General features: G+C 42.6%; 1 non-coding gene across 1 annotated transcript; it reads left to right on the plus strand.

Annotated features, from left to right (window-relative positions):
• Nucleotides 1-1,885: 1,885 nt before the first annotated feature.
• LOC119169798 (uncharacterized) lies at nucleotides 1,886-7,774 on the plus strand. Its single transcript, XR_012893746.1, has 2 exons — nucleotides 1,886-2,514; nucleotides 7,106-7,774. It is a non-coding gene; the product is annotated as an uncharacterized LOC119169798 (transcript).
• Nucleotides 7,775-8,276: the final 502 nt, after the last annotated feature.

Below are 8,276 nucleotides of genomic sequence, written 5' to 3' on the forward strand. Positions count from 1 at the left end.
AACTGGATGATATGGCCAATGGACAATAGTACGCAAGTTTTAGCGCATGAAACCTTAACATCATTGCATTTCGGACTGTTAAACCTCAGAAGCTAACGAAAGATTTAGTGCACACTTTGTGTCAGCCTAATTTCTATGGTTACTGTTGTTTTCGCTACGTTACACATATGAGGAAGGAGTCTTGAGTGAACTAGTGCTAACATTTATGCTCCTAGTGGGAGCTTATAAAAGTAGACTTGAGTACACGAATGAAAAAAAAAGGACAGATGTGTGCACTGCAATACATCGTAGGAAATATGATAACCAACACTAATTAGATAGTTAAAGAGAAAATCGACCACTCGAAAAAAATGTGTTTCAATTGCGGCCAGAATGCGACAGTGGCTTCTCTCATCAGTGGTCATGAGCACACTTTTGTCCAATGAAAACGACTAATATATTACATTTTAATTTGGCTATGAAAGTCGTGAAGGTATTACCGCTGCGACAACCAACAGCGACATGACTCAGCGTATTGGTGAAACCAAACATTTCTCGCACGTCAACTTCTTTTGCTAGAAAAAAAAGTACGCGTATAATTGTTTTTAGTGGACTTCCGGCAGTTTTATTTCACACTGACGCTCCGCGCATCTTCGGTGTTTTGAGGATATAGGTGTCCGTGCTTGCGCGATTTCCCAACGTCCCCATCAACGTCACAACAGCCCAGCCTCTCGCCGCTTAAGGCCAATTGAATGCACCACCGCTGAGGCATGTGCGCCGGAAATGTAAATTGAATAGATAGTTCTGCTTCAAAGCTCTTATGAACGAACTTGAGAGCTGTGGGCGGCTCATACATTGCTTCTTGCGGTAATTGAAACAGATGTACAGCTGTCAGCATGGTTCGGATCCCGGCTGTGGCGGCTGCATTTCCGATCTAGGCGGAAATGTTGTAGGCCCGTGTACTCAGATTTGGGTGCACGTTAAAGAATCCCAGGTGGTCAAAATTTTCGGAGCCCTCCACTACGGCGTCTCTCATAATCAAATGGTGGTTTTGGAACGTTAAACCCCACAAATCAATCAACAGCTGTCAGCACCTTTAACTTCAACGCTCCAACGCGTGTCCTCGGCTCGCTTAGACTGAGGTCAATGCCACCGAGCGTTGAAAATGATACGCTTGCTGCAGTTCGAGATAGTTGTAGCGCGCGTCGGTTTCACTAGTAAACTTCTGTTTCCAGTCTGCCTGACCGGCGGGTCGAATGCATTCAGTTTGCATCCCACTTGCTACGTATCGCTCGTGGCTACGTTATCACGCGCATCCACGGAGTTCGTTCTCTGGTACTTATATCGAGAATAAACCATTGCGTGCGATAGCTTACGCAACTTTTGTGCCTGAACGAATGACATGGGCACGCGATAATGTCGAAGACGAGGTACTGAGACGAACCAAGTTCGACCATGATAGTGAAGTCGTTGCCAGGTGTTGACACCGGTCTGCACCACGATGAGAACACCGAGATCGTCGACGTTATCGTTGCAAGCTCATCACCACTAAGACAACATGGCTGTTGTCATGGGCTCGTTCAACGCGTCACAGCACTGTCGATGTCACAGGGTGCTGAACGGCTCTTTGAGCCTTCGTACGCTGGCCGTACTTCCTCGTTACGGACGCGATTGAAGCATCGCTCAAAGAAAAAAGTCATGCATTGGAAGCTACCAAGGGAAGGCCACATATTGAGCTTAAAATTTTTAGTTAGTGTTCCTTGAAGGATGAAAATGTGTTATGCAAAATAGGTTTAAAATTATCGCTTTCATTTCTTAAATGTTTTTTTACTTAGCCTCAAGACGACGTTTTTCATTCGGTTGACAGCTTATTATTCTTGTCTCGTACTTTGACCAATGTCGCAAAATGACATATTTTCAATGTTTATTATGATAACAAGTGCTTATTTTCACATGACTAATTTAGTTATATTATGGAGCTTACATGTGAATTCACTGGGCAGTGCAACACGGTAAGAAGAAATAAAGCAGGTGAGTTGTGTAAAACTAAAACATTTGATAAAAATAGCACTTTCGCTCATGATTTGGCTTCCCTTTCGCAATGTAGAGTATTTAGTACCAATATGCCATAAACATAATTGAGTGAACACTTTGTTTTTTTTTACTTATGCGTAAATTGTTAAAAGGGTCTTTTCTTGTAAAGTGAAAGAGCCATTTGTGGAGTGAGCAAGTCGAGTGCTCCGAAGTTTCATGCCATGCTGAGCAAGTCGAGGCGAGGTTCTACCGCACGCCTCTCCTCTGCGTTTAGTGCAAGAATGTAACAAATCTCCACCAATATAATTGCTGAAAACAGCCTCACTTCTCCTAATTTTCAGCAACAAATGAATCCAGGAGTAGGCCGTTCGTGAGCAGCGATCATTGCAAGGGTCTCTTCTCCTTGGAGGCGAATGCCGAACGCCAGTACAAGCACCTAGAAACGCCTCGTGGGAAGAAAAGGTTGCAGTGCTCCTACTGTCCATACATCGGCAAGGACAGGTTAGGTTTGAACTGGTTTTAAGGGAAGATTGTATTGACTTACTTGTGTCATCGTCAGGGTTATGTGTGTTCGCAAAAAGAAAGAAAAGCCTTTGTACGTATGTGCCCTATACTTGCACCACGGGTTGAACAAAAACGAGAAAGAGAACACATGGACGGGAGCCATGGAAGTCAGCCTCACACGGAGTGCTGAAAGCTTCAAAGATATACAGACAGACAGATGAACTTTATTTAAGTCCTGGGAAGAACTTCATTAGGGTCCTCGGCGTGTCCTAAAAACAGACCAAGGGCAGCGTCCGCGACGGGTTAGGAACCAAAGCTTCTTGGTCGCTTGACAGGGTTCCTGGACCACCCCGAGTTGTTGCGCAAGGTGTGGACTTGCGATGAACTCTGAGAAGTCCGTCTCGTTGAAGTAATGCTTCCTTGTTGAGACGTGCAAGTGGGAGCACCGCCATATGAAATGAGGGAGCAGTTGGGCAGTTGGGACAAATGTTCGTATACAGGACTGTACTGGCCGGCGACGGGATGGAGCTAGTTTCAAGGAGTCTGAGATCTATCTGATGCCACCCAGTTTATCGCTGTGCAGATCTGGAAAGGATTTCCGCTCCAAAGGAAAGGAAGAGATTGATGATCTCCGCGCTGGCTGTAACACTTCGTTTAGGTGTTCTTCCTTTTTCGCAGCTGGTGCGTAGAAAGGGTCCGCTGAGGCGAAGGATACCTTAGGAGAGAGGCGAAGGCCTATTTGGTTCGTCATGGTGGAACAGTGGATATGGTACGCGGCTGCTCACCCGAAGGTCACGGGTTCGACCTTGACCAATGCGGTCGCATTTCGGTGGAGACAAAGTGGTAGAGGCACGTGTTGTGTGCGATGTCAGCGCAAACAAAATAACACCAGATTGTCAAAATTGCCGGAGCCCTCTACTATGGCTTCTCTCATAATTATATCGTTACGTTGGGAAGTAAAAGTAATATAGAATAATAATAGTGTTATATTAACATAAATTATTATTATTATTATTATTATTATTATTATAATTATTATTATTATTATTATTATTATTATTATTATTATTATTATTATTATTATTATTATTATTGTTATTATTATTATTATTATTATTATTATTATTATTATTATTATTATTATTATTATTATTATTATTATTATTATTATTATTATTATTATTATTATTATTATTATTATTATTATTATTATTATTATTATTATTATTATTATTATTATTATTCAAGACGCATTCACTCCAGCCACGATTGCTTCCATTTCGCCGGTAGTGTAAGGGCTTCTGTTTTTTAACGAAGAATCATTTTACCCTTTCCTGAGTCATAACTGACGCATACTACTGCTCTCAATAATCCCCAGCGGTGCAGGTTAGTTTTGCCAGTTCAGTAAACAGTCTTCTGTCTAGCGACACATCTGAATAAAGTGCAAAACGAGGTAGTGCCATTTTTATTCTTGTATTCATAGCAGCGCACGTCGTCGTGTTAATGCATCTGGCTCAGGTGTCATCACAATCCTAACGTCATGCCGCTATCCTCATCCTACCAAGTAGACTGATGTACTTTGCTGTTGTGTCCTCCTTGTGGTTTGCACAAGATTGCGCAGTGTAGGACAATGTGACGTAATGTCTGGAGCTTCACGTCCGAAAATCACGAGATGAATACGAGAGACGTGGTAGTGGAGGACTTCGGGAATTTGGGCCATCTAGTGTTATTTAATGTGCACTGGCATCACACAGTACAAGGGCCTCTACCAGTTAGTCTCCATCGAAATTCGACCACCGTGACCAGAATTGGTCCCGTGACCTTCAGGTCAGCAGCTGAGTATCGTATCCACTGTTCCACCGAGGCGGTTATGTGTCAACTAATGCCTAATGAATCTGACATACGCACGTTTTGGAAGTCGTAGGAGTAACAGCTATTATTTTTATGTTCAAGCTAGTAGACGAGTTCTAAGCAGAAGTTATTCATTCCTTGCCTGTGATGACGTTAGTAAGCATGAAAAGTTCACTTGAGGCATCAACGATTGAGGTGCTGTGACAAACTAATAAACATTACATGTTTGCTTTTACGAGCCGACAAGCTTTATCAAAACATTGCTTGTCCTCACAAATAACCTTCAACGAACGCAGCTTAAGATGTGGGTGAGCACACAGCGTAGAATGGGCTTTATTTCGATAAAACAGGTGCCCACGCTTATTCTTGGGGGCCGACGTTGAGTTGGGGAAGAAGCTGCCATTTATACAGCAATGTACTCGATGTTCCATGGGAGCTTACGATCACCAAAGAACAATTTTTGCTCGAAGACGTCTTTCTTACTTGTAATGCAGGGTTTAGAGGCCGAAGATGCGGAACTGTAAGCTTCTTGGACTGCTTTACTTTGAGACCTCCTTTTGTTTACGAAACACATGTAACATTCTTGTATTCGTATAAATAAAAAATCTGAAATCTGGAAAATCTTCTAATCAAATCGATTCCCGCAATGCGTAGGATTTATAGGAATTGTTTAGTACACAAGTATGTGTGGTGAGTGCCTCTCTTGACTGTACCAGTTATTGTGTCTTTGCATTGAGTGTTTCCTGCTCTCTACTTATTCAAGCCTGTTTCATCCTTTAACTTTGGCCTTGCTCTAGCTATACTTTTGTGTCCAGTAGTCTTTTCCCATTTCGCATACTTCTGATGGACCACCACTGTACACCATTTTTTTTGCTTTGTTTACATGTCACCATACATCTTCGTGTCGACACAACAATAAAAAAGTGCATTTAGTAAGCTGTCGTCGGTTAGCTAGTTAGTTAGTTAATAAGTTAGTAAGTAAAATGCTAGTGCACTGGAGGAACTCAACACAGTATAGCAATTGTTTTAGGTGAAAGGCCCTCTTTGTATAGGTAAAAAATAGGTACCACTTGAATTAAAACGTTTTTAAAACATGGAATACGTTGTTTTCAAGCATATATACATGATAAGCGTTCAAAAGCCATTTATGGTCAAATATATGTCAGCTCAGGACTGGCATATTAGATGCATGTAGATTCTTATCACAATAATATGCGTTCGAACACGCGGAAGGATGAAGATGAGCAAGACATTGTTGGCCTCCGCTGATAACGTAGCACATCTTCAATTGGAATTACATGAAACAGCCTATATAAAAGTTCTCCTTACACATCCAGGAAAAGACACTATACACAGCGAGCAAATGTTGCAGTCACATGCCCATTGATCAATAATGGAAGAAAATGCATATTCAAAAGTTGGAAAAGAAATACTCTGATTATTATCACAGCTTCTCCTGATGCTTCATCACTAAATCAGATAGAAAGGTCATAAGATTATTTCGCATAGCATCAGTCATTATTCTAATTGTGAGCTTTGGAGAAGTAGAAAACAATTGTACACTTGCAAAACACTAGCGCTGATGTGCTACAGGTGCTACTTCTACGAAGACAACGTGGTGCGACGATGAGACACGGGCGCAAAAATAACAAGTATATGTTGCGCTAAAGTCCGCCAATTGTCACTGCCGTCATTTCCAAAATACCCTCCACTTTTTTGGGGTTGCAGCACACCGCCAAAAATGCCACTTTGTGGGCGTAAGTACGCTCCTTCAAAGTGCACTCAAGTTGCCATGTCGGACAGGAATCTTAGCAAGGGTAACAATGGTTTCGTTAGGAAGCTTCGGGACGTACGAAAATTTTCGTCGTGCATCTGAAATAAATGTGGTTGTTTATCATTCACTCATGCATCTGAAATAAATGTGGTTGTTTATCATTCACTCACAATCTTCAAAATGCTCACATGCTTCTTTCTAGCTTCACTAATTTAAGAAGCTGGAACATGAAGGAGTGCTTTCGGCAGCTTGCAGATGACGATGGAACTAAACTGGGATCCTTCAATAACTAATTTGTAATGTATCGATATAGCTTAATCTAACAACTTGATTTCCTGCTTGACCTAAAAAGCATGTTGCGAGATAAGGAAATCTGGTGTGACTCAGAGTTCACAACTGCTGGTCTAATGCAATAATAAAATGAATACCACAAAAGGCGGCAGCAGAGTGCTAAGCATGAGGCAGTGCCTAAAGACTTTTAAAGAGGCCCAGGTAGGCTGCAGTCATTGCTGTTACAGTAGCAGTCCATTGATATTCTTCGGAAAGGCTTCAGTGTTGCACAAATTATAATAATGTGTATAATGATAATTCTTCCAAGTGTTTGGCTATTGCTAAAGAACTTGCTTGAGAATATAAACAGTTCTATGCGTTGTTGTGAACAGAAACAGTCCCTTAGTTATAAAGTGTATGAGTAGAACAAACCAGAAACGAAAAAAAAGCAACGCCTTCCGAAACTTGAAAGCAGTGCGAAAATAACAACAGATAAAGAGGAGCAACATAGGAGTTGAGGCAGCGCTTGCATTCCAGTGATCTCTGCCTTTGATCTGCGTTCGTTGTCACCCTGCTTGCAACTCGTTTCCTCCTTCCTCCTCCATTCTGGATGTCTCCAAACTCTGCGTGAAGAATTCGGGAAAGCGGATATGAGGTGCAATACGAATAAACGCACCGCATTTATCATTACAGGACGAAGGTCACCAGGCACGAAAGGTCACACACCGGCGACAAGCCATACGTGTGCCAGGTCTGCCTGAGGGGATTCGGCCGTTCGGACCTGCTGTATGCGCACCTCAACACGCACACCTTGGAGACACCATACGAGTGCGCTGTCTGTGGTCAACGCTTCCGCAGCTCGTCCGCACTGTCGGACCACAAGCTCAAGCACTTGGACCCCACTGAATGCTACCACCGGTGTCCCGAATGTGGAAAGACATTCGCGCGGAGGTACCACCTGAAAGAGCACCTAGTTACCCATGCGGGCGAAAAGAACCACGCGTGTGGTGTGTGTGGTCGAAAGTACGCACGGAGCAGCGCTTTGAAGAAGCACGAGAGAGAGGCGCATGGGGCCGGTGCATCAGACTGACAGCGAATGCCCATCGCGTCAGCAGAGCAAGACCAAGCTCACCGAGGCATGCGAGCACACTGCAGCCCACCAAGAGTATTGCCACTAGCCAAACCACGCTTAAAGAATTCGCATAGTCAAGCTCTAAATTATAAGCGCCTCCGAGTTGCGAGGAATCAATCCGACGCGTAGAAATCAATTCACTGACAAAATGAGAACGCTGGCAAATGAAACGCCAGTGATAAGTAGTCGCATTAATTGCATCTTTAGAATACAGAAGACCCGCATTGTGAGTGAGGGTTTGCGGTAACGTGTCACTTGCCCTAAGGGCAGGGTTTCAAGTGCGGACGTTACGAAGATATTATTACTGAATTATATATAGAAAACGTTGTTGTAACCACGATTAATTCAATTCATTTGTCATAATTTTATCAGTTGTAGTTTTCCGGCTAAACCTTGCGCTAAAAGACATTTGCAACAAGCCCAGCAACAATAGTATTTATGCTTGAGAAGACATTGTAGCGGAGCATTGTAGAGTGAGGTAATGTTAAGAAAGTCGTAATGTATAGTTCCTTTCATTTATCACACAACAGAAACAATTTACAAAATTACTTAATGGGCCCTAATAAATAAACCAAGCAAGCTGGGTCTTTATTAATACTTGAGGAAAAGAACAGGTTACATCGAAAAGCAGTCCTGATGAAAAATTGCAGCATATACATGAAGCCAATGATGATAAGTGGGGCGAAGCGTTCGTCCATCCATCGGTCCAGGTGTACATCCGTTCGTGCATAT

The sequence above is a fragment of the Rhipicephalus microplus genome, chromosome 2 (assembly GCF_043290135.1).
Source record: "Rhipicephalus microplus isolate Deutch F79 chromosome 2, USDA_Rmic, whole genome shotgun sequence".
In the NCBI taxonomy this organism is placed as follows: domain Eukaryota; kingdom Metazoa; phylum Arthropoda; class Arachnida; order Ixodida; family Ixodidae; genus Rhipicephalus; species Rhipicephalus microplus.